The sequence below is a fragment of the Protopterus annectens genome, chromosome 12.part0 (genome assembly GCF_019279795.1).
Source record: "Protopterus annectens isolate FY-2018-M chromosome 12.part0, PAN1.0, whole genome shotgun sequence".
In the NCBI taxonomy this organism is placed as follows: Eukaryota; Metazoa; Chordata; order Ceratodontiformes; family Protopteridae; genus Protopterus; species Protopterus annectens.
In genome coordinates this window covers 495,863,432-495,884,916 of record NC_056746.1, presented here as the reverse complement: position 1 = coordinate 495,884,916, position 21,485 = coordinate 495,863,432, and positions in this window count along the sequence as shown.

Below are 21,485 nucleotides of genomic sequence, written 5' to 3'. Positions count from 1 at the left end.
GTGAACCGGGGGCCTGGTAAGAGGTTGTTTGGCAGTGGGGTTGTTAAAATGGAAGCCAACATTACCAGGTGAAAATGGACCAGGGTTTGGGTGGATGTCGCCATCCATTTATTAGTTTGTAGTGTATACTGACTATGAGCTTTAAAATGTATTTATTAGTTTTTGATAGTGTTTAGTTCTGGAATTATTTTGGGGTAATAGGTTACAGGGTGTAGGGGATTAGTTGTAAGGGGAATTATTAAGTGTTCTATTTGAAGATACTGTGGAGGTAGTTTGACATTTTGGGTAATAGAATCCTGGGTAGTACTGGTTTTCATAGGTAGTGAGGAGGTAGAAAACAAGCATCAGAGATAGTAGAGAGAGTTGTAGTGAGTTTTTTCGTGGTAAAGATTAAAATAGGTGTGACATTTTAGAGCTAGTTATGGTGGAGAGGATTTTATAAGGACAGAGGGAAGATTAGCTAACAGAATTGAAAATTCTCTTGTGATGTGTGAGCAGTTGGTTGGGTAGATAAAGAGGGCATGGCTACAGTGGTGTAAATTTAGCAGTGATGAGGCAGGTGGGAATAGGGGACAGGGTGGAGCGCAGATTGAGCCCAAGTGCAGTGAGGGTGAGTGGAGCGGGGCTTAACCAGACCACAAGATTCCAGGAGCCAGTGAATACAACACAAGTACTTTAGGCAATGTAAAATACTTATTTGTATTCACCAGGCTTTAATTTTAGTGTTGAGCTGCTGTAGTTTAGACTATAGGCCAATTCTAGGAGAGGAAAGTTTAAATCAAAAGTGGCAAGCTGACTGTGCTATAGACCCAGTGTGGTTGTGTTTCACAAGTATACACAGATTGTAAAGTAAAGATAATAACCTTGGAAATATCTGATTATAGAGGATGATAAAACAGTTAGGGCTGTCTGTTTAAGCCTGTAGAACTAAAAAAGCACAGCACAGCAACTGAAGGAATACAACCTTTAATAACCAAGTTTAGCGCTTTCTTCCCACTTTGTAGGGACTTCCTCCGAGCAGTCTATTCACCCCACCCAGCCATTCAATGATGTGTTATTTAAAGGCTGGGTGGGGGGGGGATAGATTGTTCTGAGGAAGTCCCTACAAAGTGGGAAGAAAGCGCTAAACTTGGTTATTAAAGGTTGCATTCCTTCAGTTGCTGTGCTTTTTTGGTTCTACAGTCTTGTTCTTGAAGGAGGTTCATTTTAGCTGGTGTGGCATAGCTATGGAAGGGTCAGTCACTAATGGTGAGCTTATGGAAATGTTACAGCAGATTAACCAGCAATTAGCTGTACACTCCAAAAAGTGTAATAAAAGTATTGTTGACAAAACAACTAGTTCGGCAAACATTTTTGGTAGCTTATTCTACCCCTTGACCCAGCCAACACAACATTCTCAACCTGAACAGGCGGTTCAGGTAGTACAAGACTCAAATTCAAGTAATGTGGAGAATTTGAGCAATAAGGATAATTCTGTTATTAACAATGAGTAGGTGAGTTGGAAAAACAATGGTTTTGATTTTTGCTTTGAAAGATGGTGTGGTGGACCCACCCAGCAGGAATCATTGATTTTAATGGAGAAATTGAAGCTGTTTGAAAAAAAATATGCTGGCTTTTAAGAAGCTTCTGATAGAGATTGCATATTTGGGAAGGAACATTGAGTTGGAGCAAATACCGCAAGGTTTATGGATATGGAAATATACCAACGGGGCAGAAGGTAACCCTGACCTCCTCAATGAATTACATGGCTTATTTGATTGGATGGGAATAGAACTTATGAAGTTGATGGTAAAATACAACATCCAAGCAATGGACAAACTATCAAAAGAACTAGAGGAGAAAAATAAACAGATACAGGGTGATTTGTCCTTTGAGCGACACAAAACCAATTACACGAAGGTTTTTGCTACTTTGGGCAGTGTTTATACTACTATTTTTGTGATAAAGATGAATAAAATCAAGAGGGACATGAACGAGTATTCCAAAAAGAAGGCATACCCGTACTCAGTAGGTTCCCATGTTAATGGCCGCCAAGGAGCCAATAGCGAGGCAACTAAAGAAGAGGAAGTGATCTCAGAGATGAGATTACATCATCAGCAGCACACGCATCCCCAGTAGTTCAACCAAGTTGATGATGGAATGAGATGTTCCGAAAGGTTAAGGAGTAAAGTACAGCAGCCCCATTTTTCGAGGAAAACATACAGAGACTATGTAGTACAGGGGGCCAGGTCGAAGAATGGAAGGAGACGGAGTCGGCAGTGGAACAATTAATGGACATGGCCTAGGCACTTACGAATACCGTAAGTGTCAATAATGACCATACAAGCATTAATTGTGATGTTGGACTTGGTCAGGGATCTAATGACTGTTGTTTTAACAACGAGGTTTATGTTTTTAATGTTATTGAAGGTATGTCTAGCACTGATGAAAATGTTGTTATAGTAAGTGATAATAATGTGGAATATAATGACAACATGAATGTGGACAATGTTTTTGGCAATGTTTGTCCTGATTTAGTTGTGTCAATTCATCCCTTTGAAAATTATGATGAACTGGTAACTGTATTTGAGCTGTGCATAGTTTTGAATGAAGCTCAAGATTTTAAAGTATACAACTATTCAGGCAGGGTAATAGGTGTAGAGCATGCTAATCTTTTGGCTAAAGGCTTCACCTTTGTTCCCAGTAGGAGGATTGAAGGTAGCTGACACCTTAATAGATCTTAAATGTTTCACGCGCAAACTTAATTTAAAAGTATGGTTCAACAATAGTGACTATGCCTTGAGGACACAAGGGTATAGGCTTAAAAAGCCAAGTGTGTTTAATCCCCCTTTGAACATTTTAATAAGAATGTATGAAAAAGTGTGTGAAAAGGAAATTAGGCAAATATACAAACAAAGTGATAAAAAATATGCCATTAAACTTACAAAAGTAGAGGAAGAATTAGGTTCATAGGTTCATAAGTAGGTACTAGGCTATCTGTCCAAGGGCATTTATAAGCCTAGCCAGAGTGTGTCAGCTTTTGCCGCCCCATTGATTAATTAACTGAGCCACTGTCAAGAAGAGACAATGAAGTGATCCCAGGGGTGTATTTTCTGTTACCCATCCACTCGTCAAGGTTTCTCTTGAAGATTGATAGTGAGGGGCTCTGCCTAATGTAGTTAGGAATTTTGTTCCAAAGCATGGGGAGTCTGTGTGACAGGAATCTATCCCTCCAGCATGTTCTATTTATTGTTGTGGCAAGGTTTAGTTCACTAGAGCCAGTGGCTTGCAGTGACTTGGATTTCTTTAGGTGGAGCATGTCCATCAATTCTGAGTTGGACATGGCTTTGTAAGTCAAGCCGAGATCACCTATGAGTAAGCGATGTGCCACTGAGTACAGCCAGAGTTTTTTCAGTTGGGCTGCATAGGACATATGTTTGAGACCAGTAATCCTTTTGGTGAGGTACTTTTGTGCTCTTTCCAGCTGTTGGAAGTGTCTTGTGAGGTGCATCCCAAATGGGGCATTGTACTCAATGATAGGTCTGATGAGTGAAGAGTAGAGGGGCACTATAAACTCTTTATTTCTAGATGCAAACCCTTTAGTAATTATATGGGCTACATAGAAGGATTTCCTAACTACTTTGGCAATATGATTGTTAAAGAAGAGATTACTATCTACCTGGGTCCCCAGATCTCTTATTACCTCTTCTGTATTAAGGGGGCTGCCACCTATGTGGTAATTCATGGTTGTTTTGTTTTTCCCAAATGGGATGACTATGCATTTTTTGACATTTAGCTTAAGACCATGACTTTGACACCAGGTGTCCATTTCAGTAAGGCCCTTTTGAAGAACGTCCATATCAGCCAGAGAGTCAATTATGGCTCCCAGTTTGCAGTCATTAGCGAACTTGGTTAGCCATAGTCCTCCTGTGTTTGCCTGTACTTCTGAGAAGTATATGCCAAACAGTAGGGGTCCCAGGACCAAGCCTTGTGGGACACCACATGTGACTGGTTTAGAGTGGGACCTGGAGCCCACTATTCATACCGTGTGAGTTCTGTCTGTAAGTCAGTTGGCAACCCATCTTGTGACGTAGGGGTTTATGTTCAGGCTGGTGAGTTTTTCTATAATTCCCGAGTGGGGAATGGTGTCAAAAGCCTTAGCGAGGTCAAGGTAGGCTGTGTGAACTACCTTCCCCTCATCTATGGCCTTGGTGACTGTCTCGAAGACGTCAACCAGGTTTAGTATGCATGATCTGCCCTTAACAAAGCCGAACTGGGTCGGGTCAAGTGTTTGGAGGTTCCCAATGTCTTTGTTAATGAGTTCCATGATGATACGCTCCATAGCCTTGCAGACCAGGCTAGTCAGGCTTATGGGGAGATAGTTACCAGGGTCAGTTGTGGCCCCTCCTTTGTGGAGTGGAATAACCGTTGCTGTGCACCATTCTATGGGCATGTAGCCTGTGGAGAGGCTGAGGCTGAACAGTGTGTTTAGGTGGGGGGGTTAGTTCATTCTGTAGTTCATGCAAGATGCAGCCTGGGACACCATCTGGCCCCATTGATGCCGTGCTTTTGGCATTGGAAAGGGATGTTTTCACCTGTGCATCTGTGATTTCTGGGACACTACACTTTTCTGGTATTGTTGTGTGCCCTTTTGGGGGTGAGAGGTGGGTGAAGTTTGCACCAAATCTATCTGCCAGGATGTTGGCAATATAAGTAGGTTCAGTATATTTTGTGCTATTTTGCACTAACTCAGACCATATCTGCAAGTTGCCACTTAGATTCTTGACATAGCTAAAGAAGGCTTTGTGGTTATCTTTCGAATCCTTGACTATTTTTCTTTCAAAGTAAGCTTTGGAGGATTTTATGAGGGACCTTAGTTTCTTACTGATACTGATCAGGGATGTCTTTCCTTCTTGGGATTTGCTTTTTTTCTGAACTAGTTTCCTCCTTCTATTGTATAGCCTGTTTATGGCAGGGGTCCACCAGACTGGTTTCCTTCTCTTAGGGGAGTGAGTCTTGGTTTTGCTAGGGATAGCATTATCCACGCATCCTTGTAGGTGCTCATAGAGTGCATTTGTAAAGGTTCCTGCATCTTGGACACTGTTATCCTTTAGCGTGGGGGCTGTGAAACTTACCACCTCTGTCTTAAGTTAGGTGAAGTTTGCTATAGAAAAGTTTTTCACTGTGGTTTCCTTGGTTGGAGGTGGTGGTGTGGTGTGAACATCCAGAGTGATTAGTTTATGGTCTGATCTAACCAGTGACAGGTTGACCTCCGGTGTGGAACACCTGTCGCCCATGTTGGTGATGACCAGGTACAGTATGTTTTCACCTCTGCCAGGGGAGTTTACCAGCTGATCCTGGGCATTTGAGTTGATAAATTCCAGGAAGCACTGGACCTGGGAGCTTGTACTTGAGTAGTTTTCCCAGTTATTGGTAGGGTAATTGAAATCGCCCAATATCAGGTTGTTCAGTAGGACCTTCATGTTTTCCAGTGTCTTCAGAAAGGAGGACTGGTGGTCCTGGGTCATGGAGGGTGATCTGTAGCAGGCCACAATTTGCATTGCAGATTTGCCTGATGTTAGTTGCACATGGATGATCTCAGAGGTATCATGCTATGCCACTAACCAGGAGTTGTAGGTATCCTTGATGAATATACACCCCTCCTTTCGTGTTTTGTTCCATGTTCTGTGGCCGAAATGTGTGGTATGAGTTGTAGCCTGGTAGTGCTGGGGTGCTCTGTGGAGCCTTGAACCAGGTTTCAATTACAGCACAGATGTCAATGTTCTCCATACTGAGGAGTGCTTTGAGCGCGTGCATTTTGAGATTTAAACTCCTGGCATTGAATAGCATAACCCTCATTTTTTATTTGTGCTGTTTACGGAGGTGGGTTTGACTTTTGAGCCTTACCTAAAAAAGGCACTATGGGGGCAGCAAGAGCCTTGGCCAGTATTTGAAAGCCTAGGGGTGACAGGTGCAAGCCATCTCTTGCAAAGCAACGAGGCTTGTTGAGCATGTCGTCCCAGGCTGATAGACACTGGATCCCATTTGAATGACACCAGAAGCTTAGCCAATTGTAGAAATTGATCATTTTTTCTTTATACTGCGGTATCATTCTTGGTGAGGGCAGGATGCTACTCAGGGTCAGGGTCATACCAGCCTGGGCTACATGATCAGAGAGCTCTTCCATGTCTCTTTTCATGTAGTCCATGGAGGTACATCTCAGGTCATTCACACCAACATGAACAATGACAAAGTCATATTTGTACTTGTTCTGGAGTGACCTGACTGGTTGTGTTATGTGGCGGATTCTGGCTCCCGACAGGCAGCTAACAGTAACCTTCTCCTTGTCCAGCCTAGTGAGTAGGATGTCAGTGTGCCTGACTATAGAGTCACCTATTACTAGTGTGTTAGGCATGTTATTTTGCCTTAAGGGCTGTGATTGTGTGGCACACTGATTTTGTGTTTTATGTGTTGTCTGGTTTGTGACGGGAGGTGCAGGTTTTTTGGGTGTCTGCTTTAGAGGTCTCTGATGCTTTTGCAGGTTTTTATTTAGAGACTCCAAGTATGATTTAATGTATTTATGTGTATTTTTTGCCAGTGCTGGTTTAGTAGGTCTGTGTGAGGCTGGAGGTGTGATGCAAGTGTTAACCTTCTCCTCATGACTGCCTGTTCCAGTCTTTGATGGAGAGAGCTTAGCCTCCAGTTTAGCTATATAATTGCATCTCACGCATATCTTAATGTTTTGTGGTAGGAGGAGAGGGTTGCTTGTGTACATGAGGCAGTTGTAACATTGCCTTAGGATACCCAGGTTCACCAGCTGGACTGGAGAGTATACCTGAAATTGTTATTGGACTTGGCTAGGGACCCTAATATTCAAACAATGAAGCCTGATAAAGGTATTGGAGTGGTCATTATGGAAAAGGGGGATTACCTAAATGGAATGAATGTTATATTAATGGATGAAACCTATGTGGAAGCATCACTGAATGAGATTCATATATCATATAAGAAAATAGATTTATGTTTGGATGATATGTTGTATCAAGGACAAATAAATTAAAATGAATTTAGGTATATGACGAATCAACACCCCATGGTACCCAATATATTTGGGATACCCAAGATCCATAAAGGACTAAATAACCCTAAATTTAGACCAATAGTGGACGGAAAGCATTCTAAAACCTGCTTTATTAGTAAATTCCTGGACTTTTATTTAAAAAATGGCTGATGGCCTTTCCTTATATAACTAGAGACTCGTGGCAATTTTTGGAAAGGTTAGACATGATGATAATAGATGAAAACATCATTATGGTTACTATAGATGTTTGTAACCTGTTTTCTGTTATACCCCACTAGGAAGGTTGTGAATGGCTTGAGGCTCAGTTAACAAAGACAGGTATATATGATCAAGATAAAATAAACAAATATGTTAACCTTATGGAGGTTGTGCTAAAAAACAACTATATTTATTTCGAAGGACAATATTACAAACAACTAACAGGAGTTGCAATGGGGGCAGCTTGTGCCCCCATTTTTGCTAACTATGCTATGTCCCATTGAGAACAGCGTTATATAATGGAAGGGATGTATTTATCTAAGATTCAGTATTATACTAGGTTTCTGGATGACCTGTTTGTTGTATGGAAGGGAACCGAGTTAGAACTAAACAATTGTTTGTGTACATAAATACTAAAGTGAATTTTTTAAAATTCATGTATATTTATAGTGGAACACACATTTCCTATTTAGATGTGGATTTGACACTAAATATAGAAGAGAAAAAGCTGATGTCAGCCATCTATAGGAAGCCTGCCTTCTCAATTTCCTATTTGGAGTACAACAGCTGGCACCTGTCCCATCAGAAAAAATTGAGGGCAAATGGTTTGGGCTGCCAGGATGGTCACCTCTGATAATTTATTTACTGACGAGCTGCATTTTATTATGCAGCTCTTCAGTATGAGTGGGTACACAGGAACTGTTGAGTCAAATCAGTGAAGAAGTAAAACAGAATGGTATTGGTGTAATGTCTCATACTACTAAAGAAGGAGGAAAAAATAATAATTTTTGTTTGAGCTTTATTATCACATTTAACTTGGACACCAGTAATATCATTGATATTATTAAAAACAACTCAGAAATTTTGAAATATGATTCAAATGTAGGGCAGAGAATGTGTAATTTACCCAAGATAGTATATAGAAAGGATAGATCGTTAAAGAATATTCTGGAGACAAGTGTCAATGGAAGTAATAGTTACAACTATAGAATTAAAGGGAATTGTAAGTGTAGGATGTGCACATTTTATCCCCACATTTTGGAAACAGGTGATTGTTACAAGTTAAATGGTGCAACTGTATTCATTAATGGGAATTGCAACTGTTGCAGTCTTAATGTGGTATATGTAGCGAAGTGTCAACAATGTCCCTTATTTTATGTAGGAAAACCAGTAGGTATTTTAAGAATAGAATTGCTGAACACCTACTGGATATTAGACATGGCAGGATGACTAACGCATTATTTAGGCGTATCAGAGAACACATTGACCATGAATTTAAGTTCTTGGTAATCCAACAAATTATTAAGGATTCCCAGGGAAGAAGTTTGGATATACATTTAGATTTAAGTGAGTTAAAATGGCAGTTGCGTTTAAACGCAACTGAGTACCCAGGTATTAATGAGGCCACTGCTATCTCATGTGTTTTAAAATTGAAAAATATTTTAGGATAATATATATATATATATATATATATATATATATATATATATATATATATATATTTACGATTTATTACATACATATATATTTGTTTCAAATACATTTTTAATGTATTAACTATGTTTTTAATGTTGTTTGAATTTGCATAATTAATTGGTTGATTGGTTAAATGGTGTGTTATTTAAAGGCTGGGTGGGGGTGAATAGATTGTTCTGAGGAAGTCCCTACGAAGTGGGAAGAAGGCACTAAACTTAGTTATTAAAGGTTGTATTCCTTCAGTTGCTGTGCTTTTTTGGTTCTACAGTCTTATTCTTGTCTGTTTAAGCCACAGTGAGAGTGGTGTTCTTCTAGCATAGCAAGCCTTTCAGGGTGGGAGCAGAGAAATGGAAACAGGGACAGTACCTGGTAAAGGATATAGTGATTATTACAACTGCCCACTACAAAAGTTTCTACCAAGAAATGTAAAAATACATTCTGTAGTCAGTACCAGTAACTAGGTGTTGTGTTAGACACAGCCAAATAAACTCAGCAGTTTACACAGCAAAAAGAGTTGGCAACTACCATTCTTTAACATAGCAACATGTTTGGTGCGGCATACATCTGTAACAGTAAAAAAACAAATGCACATAGCCAGAATATAAAAACTGTACAGTTTTACAAAACCAATACTATCAATCACCATGTTGGTGTCTAGTCATAAAATCTTCCTAGATAAATGTGCTGAATGATTTCAAGTTTTTTCAGTGTATTACTCTCTGAATTGGTTATGGTGGGGTTTATCATTGGTTTACTGGTTTATTTTCTTATAATGACAGAACATACCTGCCTGTAGCATGAGTTAAATGATTCAAATCTACATATCATCAGTTTGGTAACAGAAATTTTCTTTGGCTATAATGCCTATTAATTAAGTAAGCAAATAATTATTCTTTATTTATTATGTGAATGATCAGGTCCTAGGACTCTTTTCAGCAGTGACCTGACTGTCTAAGCAGAGACAATTCTATATTACAACATGATACATTTACACATAAGAATTGCAATAATGCCAATGAGCTTTTTTTTACAGATTTATACAGATAATACTAAGTACACATGTTCCAGAATGAACATTACATCAATGAGAAAGAGTTTTCTTTCAAAGCTTGCACAAAATTATACCAAGATAACTGAAATGATACACAACAATATAAAGAATAACACTGAAAAAACATTTTATATTTTTCCTGGAAAGAAATGTTCCTATTATAAACAAATATCTATATTTTGCTACAGTATTTACTGCATGAATTTACGTATATGGGACAACAAGGGTGAGAGACAACCACAATTTTGGACCAGTCGGGAATTCTGACATAATTTTGCTGTTTAAGTTTTAGAATTTACCTTAATAGATCAGATATTAAGCCTGTGGAACAGAACAGAACAGTAAGGCTATTGTATTTAAGACAATTAATAGTAAAGTGTGCCTTTGTGATCCAGTTAGAGAAAGGCTGTTTACATATTTACTTTGGTAATGCTTTGCTGTTAAGCTTGCAAGTCCTACTGTTCAATCAGAATCTTAGAATAGGTTATTTTTGGGAGAGAGGATGAGATTTTCCATCTTTTCTTCCTGAAAGGCATTTTGTAATTTGCCTGAATTCTGTTGGAAGGTGTTTTTCATTAGAAGGAAGCATTATAGTAAATCTTATTTGTGCAGGAGTGAGTCCAAATGGGAGGGGGTCTTGTTAGAGTCATACCATTATTCTCATAACTCCTAACGGAATTGGGGGATGACATTATTTTTAATCTGTTTCCAAGAGATGACCAGAACCTGCTATCCAGTATCTTGAAAGTAAGAGTAAAGAACAGAAGGATGGACTGAGCTGTTAATGGTAACCAGTTAACATTTTGCTGGGTAATGCAGTCTTATGCTGACTGAAGAGACTGGTTGAAAAAATTATTGATATATTTTATAATTGTTTGAATTTTATTGGCATCAAATGCTGAGTAGAAGAGGGCAGTAAAGACATACTGAAAAAATTACACTAAACACGAATGAAGTAACTAGTATTACCACAAAAGAAAATGCAATTCTGAGCAAATAACAAAAGATAAAAGTCATAGAACATGTAACAAATGCTCAGAACGGACGTCAAGCTGTAATATCCAAACTTCCTCAAGCCAAATGGATTAACACAGAAATTTGCAAATAAACCTGTTTTTAACCAAAAGGAATTCTAAGAAAACTGTTTTATCATTTTTGGATATCTATTTGGTCTGAAAAGATATTTGTGACTAATTTTTAGTCTTTTGCTACATGTGTGGTCTGAATAGACTATCAACTGTTCATTTGAATACCCATTTCTGTGTTAATCCATTTGGCTTGAAGAAGTTTGGATATTACAGCTCGACGCCCATTCTGAGCATTTGTTACATGTTCTATGAATTACACTAAACAGTTGACAGATTCAATGAGTCTGATGATTTTGAATGTCTGTTGCCACATTTATAAAAGACCTGGTGAAGGGGACAGTAGTAATACTGTATCAATGACCTGATTCTTGTTCCTATTGTTTTTTTGTTTGTTTTTTGTTTGTTTTTGTCTTTTGTTGAATTATATATATTGAAAGCTCTGATTACTGTAAATCTTGAGATTTCAACATTTGTGCAATAATTTAGGGAGGCTGATAACTTCTGTTTCATTCCTAGAATGTTCCCCAAGTCCTGCAACATCATCCAAAGTTCCTCTGGGGTTTGGCCCAAGACTACTTTAAAGGTACATTTGTGCTATATGGTGTCTCACAATAAGCCATTAGTAACTGCTAGGAGAAAAGGTAGCTACAGATATTAGTCAGAAACTTCCTCATTTATACACTCTCAGTGTCCATCTCATTCTATCTATCCATCTATTTGAGGATGGTAGTGGGAAGCACTAGCAGATATCAGGTGTTGTACATCATATATTCTTCTTAAACCACTGACATAAAATTAGATCCATAATCAATTACTACCACTGTAGGTAAACTGAACGTAGTTGTGAGCACATACAATTTATTAATAACTGTTTTTGCTAAGAAATACTTCAATGGACTAGCTTTAGGAAACTTAGAGCATAACTCTCAACTGTTCAGATTGTGGTATAATGGGTAGACATTTAAGGCATTTGTTTGTTCTGTTCCTCATAAAATTTGTGGTTTTATGGTGAATCACTGATGACTGAAGTCAATAAATAAGGACAGACATTTGAGTTTCAGACTTCACATAATTCAGAAAGTGATGGCTAAGACAAAGCCTGTTATTCTACCAAATATCTATATTTATAAAAGTGATATTTACAATGTGTCCCTTATTTTTGGGACTTTGCCCCCTCTCCCCATTATTTTTAATTTGGCCAAATTCCTTATGCTAAGAGTTTAAGAGGTATGACATAGAGAAGTGTTTAAATGTTGCTAGATATATTTATTCCCCTTTTGGATATTAATTAAAAGCTTACTTAGCATTTAGGTAACAGTAGTGTTTTTCTTCTTATTCAGGCACAGGGTAGCAAAATGGACAGGAGCTCAGCAAGAAAGATTGCTGAGCTCTTAAATGTCTGAATTTAAAGGCAGAGATCTAAAAAAGACAGCCATTAAAAAAAACTAAGACATGACCTACAACAAAAATGGTATTGGTGTTACAAAATGCTATCATACTAGGTCATTAATTTTTATATTTCATTCATTCATTCATTCTGTGATAACTATTAACACAGTTCATGGTCATGAGTGCAGCTGAAGCCATTTCTGGCATGTAGTAGTGACAAGGCAGTGAAACTGATCCTGATTGGGGCAATCAGCCATCTTAGAATGCACATAGACTCTCACTGACACAAAGCACGCATACGTACAAACGGTTTGGGGGTTCCGGTTCACCAAACTGAAATGTTTGTGATACAGGTAGAAACTTGAGCATCCAAGTTTCCACATGGAGATAAGGAGGATATATAGACTCTGCAAAGAAGGCACTGCAGCTGTGACCCAAGCACTAAGTTTCAGTAATGCTAACTGCACCAAGGTACTTCACAGTAAACGCTACATTGTTTCAGAAATTATTCCTTTTGCTAGTGATTTGTCTTGATGCACTGAGCACTGTCTATACTATGGTCTGCAGCCACTTTGGGCTACACAGTAGCTTCTGTAGACACAGAGGTGCTGAATATAATGCACCTGATTTTTATAGTGAGTTTGTGTCTTACCTAGCTAATGGCATGCTTTCATTCTCTGTTGTTTTCTCTTGGTGCAAAGTCAGATAAATGGCTATTGATGTGGAATATATAAAACAAAGTACTGAAGATTCTCTTTATAAAATGGCTCTTCTCATAAAAAAAGTGTTTCTATGAGGTGTCCAAAGTGCCACACCATTCCTTTCATGACAGTAAAATGCTTTAAAACATCATATATTTATTTGTTTTTAGAATAATAATCTAAAATACTATGTGTCACCCATGAATTACAGAGCAAATAAAAGAGCCTTTCAGCCTTTTGGGCAACATAAAATCTCTTCTTAATTATACTTAAGACAAGTAATCTTCTAAACATGAGTGTAATCTGCATTCATTATTAATCAATTTGCATATATTACATTTCAGCTGTACAGCCAAGTATATGAGATGCACCTGGTTACAGCAATTTGAAAAACAGCACATGACGTTTATGTTTTCTTTTATAATGTAGGCATTACATTATTCTAGAAAATGCATTTGAAACTAGGCTTTTAACTGAATATGTTGTTTGGCGTACAAAATAGCTTACATGGAGTAATAGAAACAGTGAGCATATTCTTATTTTTTCTTCCCTCTTCCACACATTTATGTTCTACCACTGCCTGAGGCAAATCTATTACAGTAATAAAGCTATGCATCAATTATACTAATATCTATCAAGCACAGTGGGTAATATTCTTACATCACAATAAGAAGGTCTCATGTTTATTCTTGGCTGGGGTGCTCTCTGTGCAGAGTGTGCATGTCCTTGAGTTTATGTGGGTTTTCTCCAAGTGCTCTGGTTTCATCCCATATTCCAGAGAGATACAGTGGGTGGACTGGACACTCAAAACTGGTTGTGAATGTGTATGCATGGTATGGGAGAACAACTTTAGCAGGGCTAGCCACCCAGCACTGTGGACATTGACTCTAGATGATTGTCAGTGTTGAAATAACAATTCAACCACAAGTGCCAAAATAGAAAAAAGGGGTGACAGATGGACCTATCAGGCTGGTGTCCATCTGTAATGGAGGCCATATCTTGAAAAAAGGAGTGTCCTACTACCACCTTCCCGGGTTTGTGTTTTGTGTTAAACACTTTAAAATGTCTAACACTATGAGAGATGGACTAAAACATAATATGCAAGGCAATAAAGCAAGTTTATTCAAGATCATAAAAAGTGTAAACATTAACTTTAGGCAAGTTTCTCATTTTCTCAGTATTTGTCTTAACACCTGCTATAAATATAGCAAATAACTCTGTTCTAACGTCTCCCCTCATCACACGTTTCTGCTTTAATCAGGCTTCTCCAGCTATTGAACTTTGCTTCCTTGTACTCAGTCAGTCTGTCTCCCACTCCAAGCCCCTTTAACCTGTCATATAATTATGTTGTAAACTAAATCAAACACCTTACTGATGTTTTGGTATCCTACATGTACTCCATTTGTGCAAGTTCCTGCATAACTGCCTCCAAATTGGCCTAAAATAATCCAAATATTTTTTCAGTATTTTTCCATAATTCTCAGTGCTATTTATTTATGGGTTTCTTGGTTATCTGGGTCTGTTCTTGTGCTCTATTTTTTGCAACAGTACAGCTGTGGCTTTCCTCCAATTCTCTAGAATTTCAGGACCGCCAAATGGTCGATTAAGGAGTTTTGTTAAACGATCTAAAAACACTGCCTCCAATTCCTCCCCTCTCCTGACTTGTCCTTGTCCATTTTATCATCTGCTTAAGTCTCATCACCCCCTTATTGTATGTTTGTCCATTGCTGCCATTTGCAGCTCCTCCTTTTTCCTGGAAAAGTTCTGCATTGCTCATCATGAGTCTTACAGCACATTCAGTTCAATGTATTTCTATTACTTTTTGCTTTTCTTTTTATGTTTTTGTCCCTTCTAGCTCTCACCCTTTTCATCTCAGCTTCTGTCTTTCACTCTTTTTGCTGAATCTCTACTGTTCTATGTCTATCTGCCCCATACTGCTCAAACATCCCCATTTAAATGGATAATTAAATTGATACATAATATGCATCAGTATTCAAGAAGTGAGGTCTCAGCCAGAGCAAGGCAATCCTTCCACAATGCAAAGTCATCTTGTACTCTGTCTCCATAGTTAGCCACAAATACTTGCCCAGCATCAGCGGTCCATTCCATGATCCGGCAATTGCAATTGTCAATCGCATCCTCTCTGACTCTACTAAGAAAAGGCATAGGTAGCACATCAGACTTTCCAACCTGAACATAAACTTTTACTATGTCCAGATCACCCTCAGGTCCTGTGAGATATGCCTCTTCTCAGTTCTCCCTACCAAGTGAGTAAAACAGATATGAGTGTCCTCTGACTGTGACATGTTTGTGTGTCAGTATCACTGTGAGGGTCTGCAAAGGTGGTTTCATCCAGCACTTCTTCCCTCAGTCATTTCTACCTGTTGATCATTTTATCCACTTGTGCCAGCAAATACACGACATACAGAACACTATAGTGAACACATTAACATGTGCTGTGAAAAGTTCTGGCATTTCTGATTAAGAATCTTGGAGCATATTCTAATTTATTTTTACCACTTTCTGCTTTTTTTATGGTCTAGTCCCTTTTAGCTCTCACCCTTTTCATCTCAAAGTGTATCTTTCACTCTTTTTTGCATAACATTTCCACAAGATAAAATAGGCAGTTATGCAGAAACTTGAACAAATGGAGTACATGTAGTATAAAAAAACAGCAAATAAATACTCCAACGGGTAAATGTCCCATTGTTAAAGGCAAGAAATAAAATAAAAACTGTGATATAAACAACAGCGAAAATAATGGCAATCAGGACCATAAACAAACGTCACTCAGGATCATAAAAAACATTTAATCCAGGTTTAAAAACAAGGTAAGTGCTTTCACCAAGTGCTTCTTCAGACGATATGAAAAAACCTGCTCCATCCTCATCCTGACAACCAATCAGACACATGAAAAATTAATATTAAAAAAAGACATGTTCCAAAAAATAATAAAAAATATAATATAAAGAAATTAACACAGTTTTAAAGTATACACACTACATGAGGGACAATGTTCACATATAAATGGAGGGAAAACATACAAATAAAAATTCCTATAATATACTAACAGCAATATTAAACCTTCAGCTGTCTAGCTTTTAATATAGGTTTAAGGGAGGCTTTCTTATTGAGACCCCTCCCCCTATCAGCCCCGAGTCTAATAATCCATGTAACCTCTTTATTTTCAGTAGAATTCCTAATATTTCCTTCACAAAAACTTGGTACAATGACATCTATAGCCATAAATTTAAAAACATTTTCATCTCCTTTCAACATGACATGTTTAGATGAAGCATTATAATAGAGCATGTCTTAACATTGTACAAATGTTCCGTAATCCAGTCTTTAAACATTCTATCCATTTTGCCCACATAATATGAAGAGCATATCACATAGTGTGCTAGCTATACAACGTGCTCAATAAGACAATCAGCAGAGACTTTAAAGACAAATTTCTGGCCTGTATCTGGATGAATAAATTGGCCACTATTGCCAATATTTCCACAATAATTGCATCTACCACATGGAGTGGTAGTATATTGCTCATGGGGAGTACCAATGTGTGTATCCTTAGGGTAACACCGCAATCTTTTTAAGTCCTGTTTGTTCTTAAAAAGAAAATATGGGGAATCACCCATAATCCTTCTCAAGTTAGCATCAACGATCAAGATATCCCAATTCCTTCTAGCTACTTCCATAATAAGGGGATATTCCAGTCTTAAGAAGTTAAACAACTCCCTAGATATTGGTTGACTCTTTAATATATCCTCAAACATATCAAATATCCTGGATTTGGGAGTGGAGCCTAGATGGCCAAACAAGAGCAGTGAATTTTGAGAGCTCCATAAACTAGTTTAATAATATAGGAACATTTTATTATTTTAAGTTTAAAATATCAGAAATCTATAGATAAACTACTAAACTACATAAATATCAATTTTGGTAGAGATATACAAACATTTTCCTGTCAAGTAATAACTTGGAGATATATTTATCTTTGAAAATGGATGGCTTTAAAAATTACTTAGAAACCCTCAAATTAAATCTCTTAAAAACAGACTGATACTCTTAAGGAACTATTACAGCAATACCATACAAAAATAGCAAATATAGAGACTTCTCTAAATGACATTGAAGGGAGACTCAAAGAGGTAGAATTCCAAAAAGAACTTCTGCTTAAATAGAATACATGGCTGCTTAACAAAATAGATGACTTAGAAAACAGGGAAAGGAGAAACAACATAAGGATCTTTGGTCTGCCTGAAAACACTGAAGGAGAAGACATTATTTCATTCTTAACAACCTGGATTCCTAAATTTTTAGACTTGAAAGAGGGACTTTCATTTGCAATTGAAAGGGCGGATAGAGCATTGAGGAAACCTGCTTCTAACTCAACAAATACTCCACCTAGATCCATAGTTAGAAAATTTCTTTCATTTCTGGACAAGAAACTAATATTAAAATCTGCTTGGAGAAAACCACTCTTAAAATACAATCAAAGCCTGATAAGGTTTGAGAATGATTTTTCTTCCAGAATATTAGAACAAAGGAAAAATGTCTGGCCAATAATAAAACTGTTGAAACAAAATAACATTAAAGCATAGCTGGCCTTTCCAGCCAAGATAAAAATACTTTTTGCCAATGAGGTGAGAACATTTAATGACTTAGAAGAAGCTACTATATTCATCAAAAACAACAATGTAGTGTCTATCCCAGAAGAAATTGAATCGATGGCCCCTACTCTTAAAAGAATAAAAGAAACAAATCCTTGGACTGATGCTAGAAAGAAGAAATAAAAAACAGATTCTAAGATAGCTGTCCCAAAAAAAAAAAAAATAACTCTTACAACTACATCTCTCAAAGTATCAACTGATATGGTACATCACTTCTCCTCTGTTTTTATTTAAAAAATGGAAGGTTTCTTAAACAACTGAGAAACAGTAATGATTTATTCAGAACGTTCAAAGAGTCCAATAATTCTTCACAAAGAAAGGTAGGTCAAGATGGGTTAGTATTTACATTATATATAAGCCAAACAAAGCAACATATAATACAAACATAGAAGTTTCTATTCCCCTATTTGAACTCAATGGATACTTATCTTGTTCATTTTTCATTGATTTTGCTTATAATAATTTAAGTAATTAATTAACTAATTCAATAAGGTACCATGCATCAGAGTTCAGACTCAAGTATAACAAATTAACATCATATATAATAGCAGTAACAGTAGAGTGTTTTGAAAAAAAATGCTGTCATGGAGACTAATGCCTTCTGCAATTAAAGTATGATTTAGAAATGTCATGCATATCCTAGTTAAATAATAGTAGCAATCTCTTAGTACAAATGGTATCATTATACTGTCTAAATATACTTAATATCAGTTATGGCGGGTATCACAACTACGAGTGTAGTTTGAACAATCCTGATATGGTGTGCATGGATACAGCTGTGTCTGGCAGCTAGTACAAATGTCATTATTATTTTGTCTAAACATAGTTAATATCAATTATGGCAGGTATCATAGCTTTGAATGCTGTCTGATCAATCCTGATATGGTATGCATGGATGCAACCGTGTCTGGCAGCTAGCACAAATGTCATTATTATTCTGTCTAAACATAGTTAATACCAATTATAGCAGGTATCATAGCTTCAAGTGCTGTTTGATTAAACCTGACATGGTGTGTGTGGATGCAGCTGTGTCAGGCAGCTGTTGTATGTTGCCGTTTTCATCTCTGCCAAGCTGTGGGTTGCGGCTTGTGATCAAGGTTTACTGATGCTTGTGTATTAGGAAGAAACATTTGGTGTTTTAGCCTGGATCCAGGGGAAGAGGGTAGATAAAAGTGTGATTTGGGATATTTTGGCAGAGAATAGTTTGTATATACATCTGCTGAGTGAGAGGTGGGAAGGCTGGAAGAATGTGTTAGCTCTTGTTGTGGTGGCTTGTTGGGAGGTTTTTTTTTTTTGATCTGTTTTCTTGGCTGCTGCCTCACTGAAAGGGAGGAAATTTAGGCTTGAAGTTGCAGTGAAGTGAAACTTTGCTTCAGGTGCATTGTGAGCCTCTGGTATGCAGTACACAGACACACTAAAAAAAAACAGATGCTCCCAGGTTGCTATGGTAATGGAGACAGAGTGACAATAATGCTTAACAGCTCTGAGGAGCCTCCAAGATGATTTTTGGCAATGAAGTTTTGTTTTAAAAATAAATAAATATATATATATATATATATATATATATATATATATATATATATATATATATATAAATAAAGGGGCTGTTTTAAACCACATTTACACATATTGATGGTCTACCAACACTTTGTTTAGCTCATTAACTTGATTCTTGATAAAAAAATAATAATAAGCGCAATTTTATATTTAAAATATATTTTGGTCCAAGCACATTAAGGACTTACATAAGTGTGGAAGTCTGAGTTATTGTGAAAAACTAAGAGCGCTTGTTCTTGTGCAGTACCCTTTCCAGTGGTCTGGGACATGAGCTTGCTCAGACGTGTTGGGCATATGGGGATAGCTAATTCTAGGGGTGTTTAGGGTTGCTGGGAAGTGCTAGAGAGTCATCAGATTTCCTTCATGGAAATATCTGTGTGAATGGAAGGTGTGTTGAGTGGTTCACTGGCAGAGTGGCCACTGCATGGAACAGGCTGGTAAAATGGAACAGGACAAATATTGGTTTGGATATTTTAAGAATAGCCTGGAAACACACCACATGAATTAGTGAATGGTTGTTGTTGTGTCTTTCGGCTTTTCCCGGTTAGAGGTCGCCACAGCGGAACTCCGGTCCGCTAATGATTGGCAGTAGATTTTTACGTGCCGAGTTACCAGCTCTGGCGCACAACCTTCAATGAAGGTACGCTCATTCACACATGTCTCCACACAGAAGACGCTCTAGCTGAGAATCGACAGGACGTCTTACTGTGAGGCAACAATGTTACTGCAGCACCACCACCGCAGTGAATGGTATTCTGGCAAAACTGAATGGGCATCGTTGCTCGTGCTTGAAGTACTGATATGTGTGTATATAAGGATGGAAATATAGTTATAACAAATAAAAAACTAGAAGGGTCTCAATTTAAATTCTATGGACTGTATAAACATGCTTAGAAGGAGCTAATAATAAGAATAAGCATTACAGCTTGTGGTCTTTCAAATAACTAAGCAACAGCCAAAAAAAAAAAAAAACACACACACACAATAGTTATGTACTGTATGATTTTAGTAAATCTAGACATAAAATATATAACCATCATATAAGATGAAGCAGTCTGCTGAATATAGATATTAAATACAGGATTTAATAACATGGGCTTGTGTATAATAACACTACTGTCTTAACTTGTCATAAATGACATACACTACATTGAGCATCAAGGGGAAGCATGATGATTTTCTTATATAAGTAAATATGCATAACAAGTCATGTAATTGCTTTAACTTGAATTGTAGTTTTTGTAACCCATCTTGACCATATATAATTCTTAAGCAGTTACCAAGGTAACTAATGTTTATACATGACATCAAACTGCCAAAGTTGTTCAAGAGAAAGTATAGAAGCCTGAACTTGAAATGTCACAGAATGTAACAATCATATTCTGAACAAATAGTATTAAATTGACAATAGACACTCAGTTTAATAACATGGGCTTGTGTATAATAACACTACTGTTTTAACCTGTCATAAATGAAATACACTATATTGAACATCAAGGAGAAGCATGGTGATTTTCTCATATAAGTAAATGTGCATAACAAGTCATATAATTGCTTTAACTTGAATTGTGGTTTTGTAACCCATCTTGACCATACATAACACTTAAGCTGTTACCATGGTAACAAATGTTTTATACATGACATCAAACTGACAAAGTTGTTCAAGGTAAAAAATAGAAGCCTGAATTAGGAATGTCACAGAATGTAACAATCACATCCTGAACAAATAATATTAAATTGACAATAATCACTCAGTTTAACCTGTGCTGATTATACAAAACAGAATGTTGCTATTTAAATCTAAAAACTTTCAGTATATGCCATAAAATGGCAATTTATAAATATGGAATGGGAACTTGCAATTATTAATCACAATAAGTGAATTTGTTGTTTTTAACCTATAATTTCACTCATTTTATAATAAGGAATGATATATATGAAAATCCTTATGTGTAGGAAATGGGGGGAAGAGAGATGTACTGATAATTAAAATGCACTAACGTTCATCAGTGTTCATATAAAACAAACTTGATGTTTTAAGTAAGTTAGCAACAAACAAAGTGATTACTTAAATGCTGGCAAACAATGAAACATAACTTCTGATATATCCAGTAAAATGCATTGTATTATAAACATTAGGTATAAATATTATTACCATCTATTTATATTAAGTAATAAGTTTCGAAAGATTTCATCAATAATGGTGAATATGTTAAATAACTGTGTGCTATAATCTTTTATTGAGGTTTTATATATGAAACATCCTACTTTACTATGATTGAATTGCTT